The sequence below is a fragment of the Marmota monax genome, unplaced genomic scaffold (assembly GCF_021218885.2).
Source record: "Marmota monax isolate L192 unplaced genomic scaffold, Marmota_monax_Labrador192_F-V1.1 WCK01_AAM20220418_F8-fsc00016, whole genome shotgun sequence".
Lineage (NCBI taxonomy): Eukaryota > Metazoa > Chordata > Mammalia > Rodentia > Sciuridae > Marmota > Marmota monax.
The window spans coordinates 2,493,074-2,513,484 of NW_026695209.1; positions in this window are offsets into that span (position 1 = coordinate 2,493,074).

Consider the following 20,411-nt stretch of genomic DNA (forward strand, 5'->3'; position numbering starts at 1 on the left):
GTACTGTTTTTTTATTTTACACATTTTACATGTTAAAATCCTCAAGATTGTCAACTCTTAATCTAAACTGCTCATTTGGCTGCCAGTAGAAATATGTATTTGATAAAGCTGACTTTATGGAACTTACAATAAACATGCAACGCAACACACCTAAAAGAAATGTTTTCCATTGAAGGCAGAATTATCTTTCATAGGCAATTATATGCTCTAGACTGCTGAAACAAGAACCATTTATGTTAGATAACTTCTAGTTGCAAAGTGGCATTAGTTATCACCAATTAGGAAATACAGTTAAAAAGCATAAGTTCAGAACTAAAAGTGAATATTTGTTAATCTTATACTATGTAAGCTTATGTGATAGAAAAATCCTAGATGAAGACCACTATTAATATTAATAGATAATTTTAAATAATTTGCTTGAAAAAGAAATGTCTATGTCTTATGCATACTCTCATTCAATAAAAATCTATCTTATGAAACATTTTAAATGTTGATTTTATCTTGAGTCATTCTAAATGCAAATATAATAGACAACACTCACCTGTACTCTTCACCTAGATTTCCTTTATGTTAGCCTCTTATGTAACTAGGGTTTAATTGTCAAATGAATAAATTAACATTGATATGAAGATTAAACTGTTTACTATTTCAGATTTCACCAATATTTCCTCTAATCCTTTTTCTGTTTCAGGAACCATTTCAGAATAAATTTAGTTGCATTATATTTTTTATTTAAAAATGAATACATTCATTTTGGATAAGTAAAAACCTATAAGTAGCATCATAAATATTTTTAATTATTATTTGAAATGTGATAAAAGTAGAAATCTTGTACACTTCTTTGCCCAGAAATTTTATAAAAATGGGAAAAAAATTAAATGTATCTATTGTTTTAGAATTTTTTTACTATAAGTTTATACACTATAAATTATATATGTATTATTTTACGTATAATTATGGTTGTAGTATATTTTTTTAATTTTCATTTTTCTCTCAGTGTGTACCCATTTGTATTTAGTTTATCGGAGAAGCATAAAATTACATGAGAATATTGAAATAATGAACTTGACACTCTGAAAAGGTAGAATTTATATCTCCATGTATTTTTATGGTATTATTTGTTCTGTTTATAGAAATATTTCAGAGACTACAAATCATCTTGGTTAGATAGAGCTACTACTTTGAAATAGCTAAATGAGATAGAGAGAGAGAAAGAAAGAAACTCCACTCATTCAAGGTTTTACCGAGGAATTGTGGAATGAGAGATACCGTATAAGGTTTTTGTGGAACCCTACTTTGGAACCAATAAGTATGGGTTTGTTAATGATGTCACAGAGGTTGAAGGATGCAGGAATTAAGAGACCATCAACTCATTACATTTAGGACTAAACAATTAAGACAAAAAATTCCAAGACAAAATTCCGCAGTCCGGTTGCAGCAAAATAACCGGGGGGTGACAAGCAACTTGTGTACATTGATACAGCAGGAGTGGGAGCCGTTTATTGTAGGACAGGAGGGGTATATATACATTCCACACAGCTTATCTTAATTAACATAAACTAGACACAGCAGTCAACCAATAAGAAATCTCCACACTTAATGGCTCGCTGGCGCCACCTCACAAACCACTCCCCCGGGCAAAATACCAGGCGCCATCCTGACTTGTTTACAGACTCTAACAACAAAAAAAATGAAGAAAACCCAGAGAAGACCAGAGCAATAGTGCAAATATAATTAAATAGTTAAAGAGAGCGGTCTTTAAGAAATGGAGTCATTTACCATAGAGAAAGAAAGCTAAAATCAATCTTCAATTTTAAGCTTGGCTACTACCCAGAGGATGTAATCTCCAAATATACTGACCCATAAACAGATGGAAGTAATTGTAAAAATAGAAAGATAAATGTAAGATAAAGGAAGGAAAGTTTTTCTGATTTTGGAAGTGATTAAGCTGCTGGAAGTTCAACAGCATTTTTTGTTTTTAGCAAGCAAATAAGGAAAAGAGTGTTCTGAATTGCATGTCTGTTTTTCCTTTGATTATCACCATGTATGTTTGCGTTCTTTAATGATATGTTCACTTCTGGATATTTATAAACAGTGAATATACATTCTGAAATATATTTGTTCAGAATTACTAATCCACTTTTATTATCTGGTGCTAGAAGATATTCAAATACCTTCTGTTATTTTCCCTGCTCGGTCAGGAGTCCTAGTTCCATTCATTGAAAAATAACACATTATTCAACTTTGTGTCACTGTGACCAATATACATGACAGAAACAATTTGAAGGAGGAAAAGCTCATTTTGACTCACTGTTTCAGACGGATCATTCCATGATTGGCTGATTCCATACATTGGGCCTGAGGTGAAGCAGAACAATGTGGAGAAAAGGCACAGTGAAGGAGAGCTGCTCAGCTCATAGCAGCCAGGAAATAGAGTGAGGAATGTAATGAGTTGATGGTCTCTTAATTCCTGCATCCTTCAACCTCTGTGACATCATTAACAAACCCATACTTATTGGTTCCAAAGTCGGGTTCCACAAAAACCTTATACAGTTATTCTCTATAGTGAGAACACGTCTTTTCTTTTGAAAGGCAGAGAGCATAAAGGGTTGACTATATCAGTCCCATCAAAAATTAATTTAGATCAAGGCAGGATTTATACCCAATTCACCTCTGCATTTCCTTATTTCTCAGGCAAGACTTGTCAAGTATTTACTTCGTATCCTCCTTCTTGAAAGTTTTCAACCTCTGAACTCTTCAATCCTAGCCTTCTAGAATTTAAGAATAGCCTCCTAAGAGAAAAAATGGAAAGGAAATATTTGCAGCTCTTTCAGACTCAAATCCTTTGCTCAATCCCAAGCAGCACTAAGAAGCTCTGCTTGTTTCTCTTTTTGCCAAGAGAATCTTCTTGTTTATGTCAAATCTGTTCCTTACCCCAGACCCAGTGTCAGCAAATCTCTCAAGTAGTATTATTACCACTGATTTCTACCCATCTGTGAATTACTTTTCTGTGGAATGTAACTTCTACAATTAGAACTTTTTGCATGTGATGTATTGCAAAAATGTTTTTTCATCTAGTTTTTCTAGACAGCACAGTGGAATCATTGATCTGCTGCTTCCTTCTATATTGTATCCAAATAAATTCATCATATGACTTTTCTTTGTCAGGCAAACTTGTGTTTCACAGGAATGTCATGTTCCCCTCTCTTCTGTACCAATTTAGGAATAGGTCTCTCAATTCTGCAAAGAAACTATTGAGGTTTTATAGGTCAATTCAAGTGCTAATTGCATTCCTTAGATATGTCTTTTAACTCAGGTACATTTCATCTCTTGATTTATTTAAGTCTTCTTTAATTCCTTTAACAAAGTTCTGTATTCACAAAAAGCTTGTATAAACTTTATTACATTTACTCTTATGTATAATTTTAATATAGTCCCAAATGTATATTTTATTTAATTTTATTTTCTAAATTTGTATTAGAAGGTATAGAGAAGAAAATTCTGTGAATTACTCATTTTCAGAAACAACTCATTTACTTATTTATTGATTCTAATTATTAATAATTATTGGGCTTTATGTATTGATTATTATTTCATTTGCACATAATTATTCTACAAAAAGAATGCTTTTTAAAAAAGTTGTGATGGCAGTTGTCCTTGATTAGTTCATTATCACATATGAAATATTCCCCACATATCCAAGTTAGGTATGATGGTGGCTGAAGAATTGTCACAGAAACTGTTCATCTGGTCACAAAAATACCCTTTCATGCATTGTTTCCTAAGAATTTAATTACAATGTGTGTGTTAGACTGATTTTTGTCACTGTGAACAGAGTACATGACAAGGACAACTTAGAGGAGGATGCGTTTATTTTGGCTTACAGTTTCAGAGTCCATGGTTGGTCAGTCCCATTGCTCTGCCCCCAGGTGAGATACAACATCATGACCAAAGGGCATAACAGGAGAAAGCTAGTCAGTTTATGGCAGCTATGAAGCAGAGAGGGAGAGGGGAAGTGGCCACAGGGAAGATGAATCCTTCAGGGCACACCCCCATGAACCCACCTCCTCCAGCTGCACCCCACCTGCCCATGGTTACCACCCAGTTAGTGCACTCAAACTAGGATGAGCAGACTAAATGAAGCCTCGAACAAACCAAACAACCCAATCATTTCACTTCCAAACATTCCTGCATTAACACAGAAGCTTCAGGGAACACCTCTTAACTAAACCTTAACAGAATGAAGGAATGTTGACTTTTATCTAATATTTTTTCTGAATTATTTATAAAATTATTGTTATATATTTCTTTTGTTAAGGTCATAAATTGTGTTTATTGATTTTCTTATGTAAAAACATTGTTGAATTTCCAAATTAAAGCACCTGGTGAAAATGTATTTATCATCTTTTTTTTTTTTTTTTTGTACATCCTTCAATTAGGGTTACTATTATTTGGCTGAACATTTTAGCATCAGTGTTACAAGTATGATGACCAGAAATCTTCCTCATTCATGCTTTCAGGGTTTTTAATATAACTGGCTTAGACATGCCTTCATTTTATATGCTCTGGAATTCTTTATGTTGCTGCTTGATTTTCCTGCCCAAAACTCTCATCTGAGGTGATGTTTCTTCTTCATAAAATGACATAATATGACATTTTCTTTAATGAGACTATTCAAGCAAACTCTTAGGTATTCTTTATTTAAAAAAAATCATTCTTTGCAAGTATATAATTTTGCAATGATGGTTATTTTCTCTCAGGATATTAAATATACCGTTTCACTTTCTTCAAACTTTCACTGATGGAGGGAAATATCCCTTAGAATAATTGCCTTTCTTCTAAATAAACCTGTCTACACTTCTGGTTAGGGCTTTAAATTTGTTGTGTATCCTTGGTGGTCTGAATTTGAACTGCTCTATTTAGGTATGATTTTTTTTTTATTTTTCACCTTACTCTATCTTCTGTGTTTCTTAAATTGTCTTATCTACTTTTCATACCATGGACTTTCTTATATCATTTGAAATTTCTCTGTATCTTTTTCCACATCACTAATTTGCTCTTCAACTTTGTCTATTCTGAGAATAAAACCATTTTATTAAGATTTTGTGCTTAGTTGTTTTTATAGAGTCTCACATTTAACTAATTTTTAAACCATATTGTATGATAAATCCAATATCTAATTGTGGCGGGGGGGGGGGTACTGGTGATTAAACTCAGGGACACTCAATCACTGAGCCACATCCCCAGCCCTATTTTGTATTTTTTAGAGACAGGGTCTCATTGAGTTGTTTAGTGCCTCAGTTTTGCTGATGCTGGTTTTGAACTGACAATCCTCCTGCCTCAGCCTCTCTAGCCACTGGGATTACAGGTATGTGCCACTGTGCCCGGCCAATATCTAATTTTTTGCAAGTTTGATTCTGTGATTTCATTCTGCTGGCTCTTACTAACCATAGCTTACTTACTTGGCTTTGCTTTGTTGTGGCTTTCTTTTTGTTTTCCCTATTAGCTCATATTTCTGTGGCTATTATTTGAGCCCTGAGTTTGATGGCTTTCATGGGAGAAGGATGTTGTCTGGTTCTGCCAGGTCCTGGGAGCAACAGAGACAAGAACTATGTTACACTGAATACTTGTATGTTGAGAGTTGCGACCACCTAGGAACTATGAATTTGGTCTATAAAATTGAAATCTAATGGTTTGAGTTACAAAGTCAGACAGAAAGTTTTTCTTTCTCCTGCATACAGTATCAAAGTTCAATTCAACTATTTTTCTTCTCCTCTCCTGAGAGGTGAATACATGGAGTGTAGAGAGGCGATTCCTAGTGCAAATCCCATCTCGTGTAGCTCTGGAGTTTATTCTATGTTCCTGATTTCCAAAGAGTCCCTGAAAACAAACTTTATCCATATTGAAAATTCCCTGAAGAAGAACTAACTTCTGAATTTTATTCCCTGGCCTCTAAGAATTCCTTACTTTCTCCTCTGTTCACAGATGCATTCATAAAGATGTTATTTTTAGTATTTCCTCCAGCTTTTAAAATTGTTTTCAGCAGGAGAAATCTTAGGCAATCTTCCACAGTATTTCCTGAAATAGACTTAAAAACCTTCTAATTTTTAAATGTTTTATTGTAAATCTAAACAGAAACCCTCAGTTAACAGTTTTGAAGAATTCTAAATTACATAATTTTGGTTGCTAATAAACAATTATATTTTAAATGAAGAAATACAAATAGCTTTAAATTATGTCTCCTCCCCAATAATTCCTTCATCATAAAAATATGCACTTAAAGAAGTATGCTCTCTTCTGAATCCTTATCATGGACAAACTTTATTTTCAGATTGTTACTAATAGTCTTCATTTCATCTGATTTAAAATAAACATCTGTTGGAAAGTGAGTGAGAATTTTAAAAGTTGCAGGTGGTGATAAGATACCATCCCTTTTCTGGAGAAGTTGACAGACCAGTGGAAAAATTATGCAAGTAAGCCGACTGTTACAGAAATTTGAAGGTGATAAGGTAATGATAGGTATAGTAATAAAAGTGAAAGAGAAGTTTGTTATTGCGTCAGACTATTTCTCTGTATGTTTTGGAGCAACTGGCATCATCTGGCAATTTGCCTATATGGAGTCACCTTAAGAGCAGAGGATTGTCTGGGTACAGTGCCCCATGCCTGCAATCCCAGTGACATGGGAGACTGAGGCAGGAGGAGCACAAGTTCAAGGCCAGCTTCAGAAGCTTAATGAGGCCTAAGCAACTTAATGAAACCCTATCTCAAAATAAAAATTAAAAAGGGCTAGAGATGTGACTTGGCCGTAGAGTTAACCCTGGGTTCAATCTTTGGTACCAAAAATAAAAGTGGAGTATTGGAAACAAATAGTTGTTCAGGTACACTAAAAAATAAAGAATGCCCTAGGTTTCAGGAAAGATAAATAGAATAGTATAAAGCAGCATTGTGTGTGTGAGGAAAGTTTGTTACTGGGAGAAAAGTGTGAGAAGGGCTCATGAGAGCTGAGATCAGGTATGTCATCACAAGACATGGCGAGGAGTTCGCATTTTACCTTCTAAAGGACTAGGAGGCATTTGTTCATTGTTTTTGCAGAACAGAAGTAAAATAAATCTGTACAACAAAGTTTCTGTTGTTGAAATTTGTGGAAGATGCAATGTGTGAAGCGTGCTTGTGGATTTCTTTCCCCTTAATCTCTTGTATTTCTTTATTTTGACAGCTTTTTATATAGATTTTTTTTCTATACAGTTCTATAAAATGTATGTATCATTTTAATGGAAATACAGCATTTTATCAGATTGTTTTATTGAAATATAGGTCCATATACATATAAGCTAACTATAGATTCTGTATATGTTTATAAAGTTTTATAAAGAATATAAAACATAATGCTTTGTAAATTTCTTTTAGCTGAAAGAGGTATTATAAAAAATTACCATACCTATAAATTTTTTTGCAGGGCATTTTTATGATACCTACCATTAAATCATATACATTTATTTAAATATACTTTAAATTGCTTGTATTGAAATATTTTTCTTTAATATGATTTAAAAGTCACAAGGAAGTTATATCTATGTGTGTATAATATGTCAAAATATATCCTACTGTCATGTATAACTAAAAAGAACAAAAAAAATTTTTTTGAAGAATCAAAATTAAAGTGTAAATTTTTAAATTAACTTTGTCTTTTGCTGATACATGAAAACATATATCATTAATATATATTAATTGGGTAAGATATACTATTTTAATATGTTTTCATGGTATAATATTCAAATCAGAATAAACATACTTATTTCCTCAGTTATTATTTCTTTCAATTAAAACTTTTAAAGTTTAACCTTCTATCTTTGTGAAATGTACTGTACAGCATTTTTATCTACAGTTACTCTGCTTTACAATAGCTCACCAGAATTTCTTGCTCCTGTCTAACTAACTCAGTATTCATTAATTAACTTCTCCCCAATTCTGACTTTCTCTTCTCTCCTTTGCCTCTGATAACCACCATTCTACTCTCAACTTCTATTAGATAAACTTTTTTAGGTTTCACATATCAGTGAGATCATGTGGTCCATGTCTTTCTGTACCTGATTGATTTCATTTAACTTAATGATCCCTGGTTACATGTATGGTATTGGAAAGTTTAGGATTTTATTTTTTTATAGCTGAATAATATTCCATGTGACTATGCACCATATTTTCTTTAACCATTCATCAGTTGATGAACACTTACCTTTTTTCCATTCTTGGCTATTGTGATAAGTGCTACAATTGACATGAGAGTACAGCTTTCTCCACAACATACTGACTTTATTTCCCTTGGATATACACCCAGTAGTGGTATTGTTAGATCATATCATAGCTCTATTTTTAATTTTTTTTAGAAACCTGCATACTGCTTTCCAAAATGACAATACTAATTTATATTTTCACCAACAGTGTGCAAGTAATTCTTTTCTCTCTTTTTCACCAGCATTTGTTATCTTTAACCTTTTTGATAATAGTGGTTCTTGCTAGGGTAAGACAATATCTCATTGTGATTTTTATTTGCATTTCCCTGATGATTAGTGATGTTGAGCATATTTTATTTTTGTATACCTATTGGCCAGTATCCTTTGAAAATTGCTTATTTAGGAATACTGCCCATTTTTAATTGAGTTGTTATCTTCATTAATAAACATATATTTTCAAATTAAATCCTAAATTGGATTTCTATGTTGGAGAGTGTATGAAAAAAAATGGGCACAATCATGCACTCTTTAGAGTACTGAAAAATGGGTAGTTTTGAAGGTCAACTTGGAACTGTGTCAAAATTTCCTGATACGTTTTTAAACTTTAACCTACAAATTTTAGGTTAACATTTTTAACAATGCAATGTAAGGAGCCCTTAGAGTATGGTAAAGCATGTATGTACCATGGTGTTCCCTGTGTGTATCAGGTTCTACAGAGAAATAGAACTGATAGGAAACTATCAAGAGATTTGTCATAAGGAAGTGGCCCACCCAACTCTGAAGACTGTCTAGTCTCCAAGACATGTAGAGTCAGTCTAGAATCTGGAGACTTAGAAAATCCACTGGTTTAGTTGCAGTTCAAATATGAAAGCCATAAAACCAGGACCACCATGAGGATGGTTCCAATCAGGAAGCTGGCAGGTTTGCAACCAAGGAAGAGGTGATGCTTCCATCTAAATTCAAAGTCAGGTAAAACCCAATTACTTAGTTCAAAGCAGTCAGGAAGGAGGAATTCTTTCTTATTTAGGCCTCCAGCTAATTTGAATACACTCTCCTACATTATGGTGGACAATGTGCATTACTCATTCTACTAATTTAATGTTAACCTAGTCCAAAAACACCTCACAGCAATGTCAGAATAGTGCTGGACCAAATTAGACACCTGTGACCCGCCTCAAGTTGATACATAAAATTCACCATCATAGAAATTCACTTCATCTCTAAGGACATGGACACACTGAAAGTGAATGGATAGAAGAACACAATCCCTTCAAATAAAGTAAAAAAAAAAAGCAGGAATAGTCATCTTATGTTGGATAAAATAAATTTTAAATATAAAACAGAAAAAAAGGGACAAAGAAGGTTTTAGTCAGATATTTTTGCTGCTGTGACTGAAGGATATGAACAGAACAAATGTAAAGGAGGAAAAGTCTATTTGAGGGCTCACAGTTTCAGAGTCTTAGTCCATAGAAGGCTGACTCCAACCCTCAGGGCTCAAGGTGAGGCTGAACATCGTGGCCAGAGATTCTGGCAGAGGGAAGCAGCTCACAGAATGGTGATCAAGAAGCAGAGAGAGAGACTCCACTATCCAGATAAAAATATATATACCCCAAAGCCACACCCAATTCTTACCTCAAGCCACATCCTAACACTTTAGTTACCACTCAGTTAGTCCCTATCAGGGGATTAAATTACTGATTGGGTTAAGATTAGCACAACCCAATCAATTCTCCTCTGAACCTCGTTGCATTGTCTCACATGTGAATTTTGGGGGACCCTCACATCCAAATCATAACATACAATGACAAAGGGGTCATTCAACAAGAGCAAATCATAATTTTTGCAATAAAAATTGTATTGCAGTATTGAAATATATAAAGCAGTAAACCTAAAGGCAAATAGAGATTACAATACAATAATATTGGAGATATTATGCCTTGTTTTGGCAATAGATAATTGAGACCAAATATTAGCAAAGAAATAGCAGAGTTAAATTGAACCCTAGACCAGATGGATCTAACAGATACCTACAGAACATTGTATCCAAAAGCTATGAAATGTAGATTTTTCTTATTAGCAAATGGAGCATTCTCCAGGTTATGTCATCTGAGAGGTCCCAAAACAAGTTTCAATGAACTTAAAAGATTGAAGTCACATTGGATATCTTTTCTGACCACAGTGCATTAAAAACTGGAAATCAACAACCAGAAAACTTCTGTAACTACACAAACGCATGGATATCAAAAAACTTACTTTTTAACAACCAATAGATAAAGAAAAAAAATTGAGAAGAAATTTTTAAAATATTTTGAAACAAATAAAAATAGGAATGCCACATACAAAAACCTATGTGACACACACACACACACACACACAAAAACTAGTATTAAGCAGGAAGTTTATGGCAACAAACACATCCAAAAAGCAAAACATCTTAAATAAATAACTTATACTGCATCCCAAGGAACTAAGGGGAAAACAAACAAACAAACAAAGATTTCTTTTCAACATGGCACCTGGGTGACCCACATTCTCAGTTTTGTCTCACAAGCCAAGTGCTGAGATCCCAGCTATGTATAAATGACAAAGAGTGTTAATTTATTAAGTTCGTTTTTATTCTTAGAAAGCCTTCTGTAGGCCATGCATGGTGGCACACGCCTATAATCTCAGCAGCACAGGAGGCTGAGGCAGGAGGATCAGGAGTTAAAAGCCAGCCTCAGCAACTTGGAGAGGCTTAAGTAACCCATCGAGACCCTGTCTTCAAATACAATACAAAAAGGGCTGAGGATGTGGGTCAGTAGTTAAGCACCCTTAGATTCAATCCTCAATATCAAAACAAAATAACAAATACCACCTTGTATTGTTTTTCCTTTATACTTTTGGTTTGTTGCTTGTGACATCGTGAATTTTCACTTTTTAAAAATTTGTAATTTTACCAAAATAGACAATAAAAGCCACTTCACGTGAGCCTCCTTTCTTGTGGCTCTCTCATCATGTCTGCACGTGTTCTCTCTTCCCTTGGTGCACAGGTGTTCAGAGCAGAGCTTGTGTTTAACATGTGTGTGTCAGAAGATCTCGTAATGTTCCCTTTGACTCCACCTGTTTCTTTTATTGCTCTCTAATTTCTTATGTGAAACATAAATAGCTTGTGCAGTTGCCTTGACTTTGGAAACATGCCAGCTGCTCAATAAGTAGAAGCAAGTGTCCCATTCTTCCTCTAGGTAGAAATGTTTATTTCTAATAAACATTATTTCTAATGGAAAGATATAAAATCCTACCATATATTTATCTTTCTTTGGTGTAACTTTCCCTTTTAAACTTAGCTTTCTGGCCATTTTGTATAGTAGATGTGAATTTTGTAGGTCAGTGTCTGTATAAAATAAATGCTTAATAAATATTAGAGATGATAATGAGTCCCAGGAACACTGTTTCCACCTACTCAGAGTCTAATGCATTTATTTAAACAAACAGTCATGAAACTGAAGTCTTTATTCTCTATTTTCTGCATTAGTGAAATATTGGAAATTTGGAATCCATTTCTTCAGTAATACATATAAAAACATATATATGGTATTTTAAGTTATAGAATATACAAAATATGGCACTAAATTCTTTTGGGAAGAAAACCAACCCTTGGTACAACATGATATTCTGTAGTTCTTCTACAGATTGAATTATATAAAACAAAAGAGACATATTTACTATTATAATTCATCATTTCCCAACACTGGTAACAATAATGTCATTAGATACAGAGGTCACTGGAGGTAGGAAAAAAGCATGCTTTGCATTTCTGATGGGAACACAATTCTAATTAAGGTAAAGTTCAATTGAGAAATAATTTCGTCACCAAGGACTTATATAATAAATCATGTATGTAACAGTTTTAGACCATTCAAATAAAGATGCATCAATTTGATATCTACCATCATTCAAAGAGCTAAAATTGCATTAAAAGTTATAGAATATTTAATCTAGAGCTGTCCAACCTGCTCATTTTATAGATATAGAAACTAAGACTCAGAGATTGGTGACTAACCCATTGGGTCAAATGTAACATAACTGAAATTAATTATCTGGTTTCTTAAGCCAATTTCTTTCCTCTATATATACTCCCCACTCCCCCTTATAAAGTTTTAAGCATAAGTGTGTGTGTGTGTGTGTGTGTGTGTGTAATTCATTAATTATGGTAAACATTAAAATAACAGATTGTCTGACTCCACCAATTATTAGTTATAAAAGTATGGCTAATATTTTTAAGTTATCTGAGCTTCAGTCACCTCATCTGTGAAACAGAAATATTAACACACCAAGATTACTTAGCTTATATATGTAAAGAATGCATGGCATACGGCACTCTCAATAACACAACAAAATCCTAGAAAACCCTGAATTCAAATATGACATCATGGATAATGGTTCTCCAGCCCTGCCTAGCTCTCCTGAGTGGACTAATTCTTAATTTCAGAGATGCAAGAAAAGGAGAATAAAGCCTAGCAGAGACCAGCAGACAGCCACTGCTTGAGAAAAAGAGAAGCGCAACAGAGAATGTGAGTGACACCTCCCACACACATACCCTGGATATTCGTCCCAGAGACACTCCCTAGTAGGTAGGGAGACAAAGAGAAAGATTGCTTGAAACATTGCTACTGTTATAGTTTGGATCTGGAAACTTACCCAGAGACTTGTGTGTCCCAGACTTGGTCCCCAGTAAATGGAGCCATTCATTGGGAGTTGGTGGAAATTTATGAAGTGGGCCTTTTTGGAAGAGGTTGGTCACATCAAAAATCGTTAAGTGGGATGACTTCAAATTAAAAAGCCTCTTCATGGCAAAGGAAACAATTAAGATTGACACTTGAATCAGTGGATTCCATAAAAGCAGATTGCTCCCACCAATTTGGGTGAGTATCATCCAATCTGTTGAGGCTTTAAAAAGAACAAAAGTGAGAGGAAGGAAGAATTTCTTCTTTTTTCTTCTTCCTTACCTGCTGAGTTGGAATATTGGTCTTTCCTTACACTTGGATGGGGATTCCATTATGAACTTTGTACTTGGTCTAAAATTTTATCACGGATTTCCTGGGCCTCCCACTTTCAGGTAACAGATCATTGAACTTCTCAACCTCCCTAATCACATGAGCCATAAATTCCTTATAAATTTTATATGGGGAATTGTATAAATATATAACATATATGCTATGTATATAAACATATGTACATATATCTTGTATAAATAGACATATGTGTTTATACACACACATACATACATACACACATAATTTCTCAGTTTCTCTGGAGAACCCTGACTAATACATAAGGACAGTGTTTTTTAGAAAACTTTATCCAGGGAATAAAGTTTTCAGGAGAAAAAAGGTTCAAAAGAAAGGATTCAGAAAAATTAGGGTTCATTCAAATGTTACCATCCTATGTCTCAAGGTCCCATACTTTCTCCATTATGACCTTGACTTTGATATAAAATGACTGAAAATTTATGCATTTTCACATTTTCAGCATAGTCTGTTCTCTGGATGCAGGAGATAAAGATCATTTTCATACATGCCTTGAATTTAGGAGTTAGAGAAAAATGTAACCTCTTTTTTTTTTCTCTAAGGCTTCCAAAGCACAAGTTGGTAAATTTTTTTTCTTTTTAAGTTGGTGTATTATAATTACACACAAAAGTGGGCTTTGTTGCTACATATTTGTACATGCATATAACATAATTTGGTCAAGTTCATTCCTGAGTACTTTTCCTTTCCCTCTCTTCCTCCCTCCCCCAGTACAAAATTTTTCTTAAACGACCACATAACAAATATTTCAGACTTGTGTTCTATACAGTCTCTTTTGCAATTTCTCAATTGTGACTTGTATTGCAAAAGCAGTCATTAATAATATATAAACAAGTGATTGAGACTATGTTCCGGTAAAACCTAATTGATAAAAACAGATGGTTACAACATTTTGCCAAGCCCTGCTTCAAAGCAATTATCAAAAGCCATCCAACTACAAACTCCTTTGGATCACTCTTTTCCTCTCTTCAGGAGCCATTCTGCTGCACAGACCTTAAGGTTATCCCACAGGATGATCAGAGAGTGATCCTTTCTAGAAAGTTTTCTCATACTCATTGTTTTTAATCCATTTACCCCAGTTAGCAGAGCCTGAGAAAAAAGGCTTGGGTACATACTGTCCTTGTGGAGGTGGAGAGGCTGAGGGAAAGGTAAGTTTGTTTATGAAACTGGACCTGGGAAGAGTGCGAGAAAAGAGAAGAAATCCATACAAAGGTGCACAGCCAACCAGTCACTGCTGGGACAATTTGGGCTACATTATTTCAGAACAATCTGAAAGGACATGTATAATGGTCCTCCATATTGTCTTAAGAGACCAAAGAGGAGCCATTTCCCACTGAGACTTTAGTCAAAGGTTGCCACGAGTTAATGCCCCAAGTTGCAAATGTAGGGCTGCCATCCAGAGGCATCCCTAGGGGAAAAAAAGCATTCAATGCACAGGGGACAACTGACATGAAGTCCTAGTGCAAAAGTGGTCAGGATTCAATGGCATAGTGAATGGGAGCCAAGAGAATGTGGGGCAGGCCTCAGGAGGTGTCCAGCACAAGCACTCCCAACAGTTCAGCCACAGGAATGTCTGAGTGGGTTTCCAGATTGGTGGGGTCCTAAAAACGAGGTAGCATGGTAAAAGGGCAAAATTGCTATAAAACCAGCAACTCTACGTCAATTCATGAACAGATCTCCTTGATAAATTTGGAAAGCTCTTTTTCTTTTAACTTCGCTGCACTTTCAAAATCATTTCATTCAGTTCTTATCTGGCTTTTTACCCCACATCCCCAATAATCACTGACTCCCCTTTGTTCTACACCATTTACCATAAACAACCTCAAATTATTGAATCTTACTGAACGGAAAGACCAACCTGTCTCACTCATTTAAAAAACGTGTGCCATTTTAAAATCATCAATAAGATAGTATTAACCATAGTCACCCCACTATGCAAACAGAACAACAGAATTTACTCCTCTGATCTAACTGTAATTTTACACCTTTTCACCGATCTTCCATTTTCATTCTCCTCATCCTAAATGTTTGAGGTGAAGAATATGTTAAATTCTCAATCATTTAGTATACAATGTATACATGAATCTAAATATTATGCTATATTTCTTAAATTTATACTACTACTTGGGTCAATTAAAAACAAAAGCAAAGTAACCACTACATGCCAGTCTCTGATTTAACTGTTCCATAGCATTGAAGGTTTTTTCCTAAGTATATTTTTTATATGTTTAGCCAGAATTCATTCACTGTATTCTCAGTGATCCCCTTGAGATCTCTTCCTAATTTCAAAGTCCATCATATTAATGAACCCCATTCATCCATGGATCATTGTTATATGCCAGTGTTATCTCTAATCCTTTCAACAACGTTTCAGGCCAGGGATTATTATATCTCCACTTCACACATGAGGAGTCTGAAGCCCAAGGATGCTCACAGAAGCCACAAAGTAAGGACTTGACAGAATCAGAAAGTGAGAATTTAACTGGGAATTTACCTAAATCTCTACCCCCAGCTCTCTGTGTTTGTGCATGGGATAGGAATTCCTCTCACACTTAGACATGGTGCTGCTCAAAGATGGATTCCAAGTCTGATGATCTCAACAACCAATCAGCAAGAGAGATATCCCACCTTCTGAATCAATTTCACATAAATATACTAGCTCAGACAGATACTGCAATCATTTTGGGGGTCCTTAGCTTGAAGGGTAGCCTGAGAGCTCTAAAGCAAGAGAATTTTCTGGGACAGTATTTCCAGCTGCAACCATCTTAATTCATTGACACCAGGTTGGCAAACATAATTTTCTACGGATGACAAACACTGAGAAGCATAGCATAAAAATTCAAGGGTAGTTAACTATCAGTGATTGTGAGATACTCCAAGTTCTATATGTCCTAGAGGATTGCCAATGAACTGCAGTAATTCAATAAAATTGCAGTAATAAAAATAACTCAGCTACCGATTATCCATAAGATAGAAGAAACATTGTAGAATTATAGATACTTCTTGTAGGAAAGAGGCTTAGAAAGAATCCAATACTGCTTTTTATCTTTGGCAAACACTACCCAAATATCTTGAAAATGGATTTCCAGACTCTGCTTAAACAGCTACATAGTGTTAAGGGCAGGCGGGAGGGAGGGGGTGCTGTAAAATTTCAAAATAGAACATCTCCTACCTGTGTCAACTAATCAATAAATGATAAGCTGGGTGGAGGAAAAAGTAGTAGAAAATTTTGAAATTTCTTATTCTGTGGTCTTGTATGCCTCCTGCTGGCTGAAATTGTCTGCTTCTAATGACTGTGTATTAAACACAGTAGTATGTACTATGCTAATATTACTTCACTCTAAGTGTTAAAACATCTTGACAATATTATTTTCAATTCACATGACATCTGGAAGTCATGTGTATTTGGGATCTTCAAATGTTGCATGAAGTACACACTTTTCAAGTACTATTTTAAATTTTATCTTTTGTCACCACCTGGTGGTAGAATATTTTCTCACTTTCCTTATTTTCACTTTGTTTTTGTTGTTGCTAAGGAAAATCATTAAACTAGGAATACCAGATAACTTCAGACTTGATAGTCAAGAATTGATACATACTAAACAGTGCACAAAATGAATATCTTCTGAATGAATAAGTGAATGAGTTTAATCTCAGTTTTAGTGGATTGCAATGTATGATTTTTTTTTTCATTTCAACTGCATGGAGCTCTCAAATGTGATAAAATAGCGTACTTTTGTCAGAGGTAGTTTTCTTTTTTATGTATAGTTGATTTTTGGTTTAAACTCATAGAGCCACATGATTAAAAAGTAGGTGGTTACTTCCATAGTTAACTAAAGTGTTTTTATTATTTTTTTAAAAAATTATACACACACACACACATTTTATCTTGTACTATTCTAAAAATATTGTATGTAATCCCAAGAAGGTAAGAGAAAATTTCATAGAAGTTTTTTACATATGACTGAAGATGTGTAAGACCTTTGGAAATTCCTGACTTGAACTATTAAGAAAACCAGGTTGCACATCATTTGTTGTAGATCATCGCCACCTTGTGGGCTGAGAAAGAGGTACTAAAGGCTGTGAGTCTTAAGGTGGAATTTTTTTATTGCTAGAAAATTCGTATTAATAATTAAAGTGAAATTTAATAATTGGAAACAAAATCAGTCATAAGTGTGAAAAAAACTCGCTTACAAACAATTACGTAGATTAAAATGCCAAGGAGTATTTCATTAAAATTTTGGATCAGGGCCATTTATTTCTAAGCTCCCAATTTTACTCGGCCTCTATCATGTTAGGCAAGTTGCTTAACCCTTTTGAGGCTCAACTTCACATCTTTTAAACAAAGGGAATGGCTTATTCAGATCATGCTGTTCTTAGTTCTACAAATGCATGATTTGGGGTTTATATAAATATTTTAGTTCTAATGCAATTTACAACAAATTTTCTGTCTTCAATATTTGTCATAGTTCTGAAAATGTAACCTGCTAAAAATAGATGTTTTGTGTCTACTTTCTCAATTGCAATCAAATAATTTTCAACAAATAACCATTTGTCCACTAATGCTTCATGAACATATGTTCCCTAAAGCAGTCCTAATGTCAAATAGCTTTCCTACTTCTAACTGGTAAATCCTATGGTATGAAAATGTGAATAAAAAATCTTCCATGGTTATAAAATATGCACATTAGTAGTTTCTATACACATGTCCACACTAAAACAATTCTAGTAGCTCACATACATTACCAGATTTTCCCATTTCATGGCTACTTGTTGAATACTTGCTTTGCTATAGAATTATGGAGCACTGTTTCTGTAATAAATGAATCACTGAAACAATACAAACATACAAGGATTAAACAGACATTAATATTTTCTTTCTTTCACTTTAAAATTCATGATACTTTTCTATTTTTTAGAAAGTGCCTTTGTGCAGAAAGGACAAAAATGTTTTAAAAAGTCAAATCACTCATTGTGAGAAGTTTTACATTAAATGTCTGAATTGTTATTAGGTCATCCTGACAAATAATAAAAATGGTTAAAGTCAATAAAACTTTAACATATTAGAACATATTAAGATTCATGTTTATACAAGGCCATATGTGTTTTATAAAAAGAAAAGCAAAAATATGAGGAACAGGGATTGTAACAATATGTGATCTTCTAGGTGCACGTTCAAATCAAGGAGCAAAAAACTGTATAAAGATGCGAGAGTGAAACTTATACAAGGACTAACTATTGTGCAACATTCTTATTAGTCCCATGAACAAATTCACATTTTGCTTATAAGTAAGTATAATATCATATGTATATATTTACACAATACTACAAACACTTGAAGAGTGCTGGTCTTTAAAAAAAAGTAAGCGGATTAGATGTTCTTCTGAGCATGGAGTTTTTCAGTTTAGTAACTGGCAACTCCTACATTCATGTCTCTGTTGAAGCGATTAAAAAAGAATCGTTTCCCAGAACTACAGGTGCACAACAGATTGGAGTCATTATGCAAAAGAACAGAAATCTGGAGAGTAACCCAAAGAATAAAAAAGCCATGTTCCTGGCAATCCTTTAGCCTTGAACTCACTGTGTGTGCGTGTGTGTGTGTGTGTGTGTTTTTCTATCAGCTCTATTTGGATATACAACATGAAATATGAAAAAATTATAATGGATTTGAAATAACCCATTCAAGATTAGAAATGTATGCCTTGAATTAAACAAATTTCCAATAAGAACACACAGGAGACAGAAACGAACCAAAGGCCAAACTTGCTTTAATGTATTTTAAAAGCTGAAGCATATATGTAAGGGCAGTTGACAGACTGGAATACATTACACAATTTTTATTCAAAGTTACACATTTTCTGCTTCTTCTTAATTTCCCTTTCTGCCACAGTTCAAGGGAATCACACTTACGGTCCCAGACCTGGAAAGTCTTTTGGTTCCCCAGGGTTCCTCAAGTATCTGAAATCTCTATCTCAAAGCCAGTGTGAAGCTCCCAGTACTGGTTACCATATGCATTCTGAGCCCTCTTGCAAGCTAGAGATTTGAAACTGTATTGATCACTTTACCATCATGTTTTCATAATTCTGTAGAAATAAGTCTAAGATAACTTTCTTCCAATGTCCTCTCCAATCTCTAAACTTTCTTGTCGTTAGAAAGAATGAACAAATGAAATAAAATGAGATCATAAAAAATAGGATGCAAAAGAGGGAAATGTAAAAGAATGTCTGCAAGTCAAACTAGGGAGCAGAGATGTTCCATGTTTGGGAAAGGCCTCTTGTGAGGAATAGGGGAATAATCTTCTTAGTTCAAAGATGAAGAGAAGGAGTTTGACTGGACAATATACAACTAAATGGCCACTCATGATACATGAGTGTGGATGTCAATATTAAATACATGAGTGAGAAATCCAATGTGATACGAGACGGATTGCTGCAAGATTCAAGGAGGTAGCTCAAACAACATCAGAATGATAGGTGGTGGAAACGTGGAAGAGCAAGTAACAAAACTGGTAATGCAGAATGTGCTCTTAAAATATGTTTTCGAGTTAATCATTCAACTTTTAACTATGAGTTCGAGCTGAAGAAACCAAAATTACAGTTAAGACCACCCATTCTGGAAGGCCTGAGGACCAGGGGGTGTTATGGAACCCTTGATGGGTAAAGTGTTTTGCTTCTGTCTGTCATTCTTTCTAATTTGATGGTTCCTGAAGCAAAGTTTTTGGGTTTTTTTTGTTGCTGTTGTTGTTGTTCAAGTAAGCAATCTAGAAGGCTTAGAGAAAAGGTGTTGGTAAGAGTCCTAAAAGAAAACTTTGGGGGACCAATGAGAGGACTCCAGGGGGTGTTTCTGACTGAGGCCAACTGGAGTTGGAAAGATCTGGGGAGGAGCAAGGCACAGCCGAGAGCAACTGGGAGCCTACGGACGGACTGGGTGGGGGTGGGGCGGCGAGACCCGAGAGAGACCGAGAAGGGCCAGGAAGTGGTAGAAAGCGAATGTGAGGGACGAGAGTCTGCCCCGGGCTTTGGCGTTCTCACCATTGTCCCAGGGGCTTTCCGCCTGTGAGCGCATTGTGAAACAGTTCCTTCCTCTGAAGCACTGAGCCCCTCCCTTTTTGATGGAA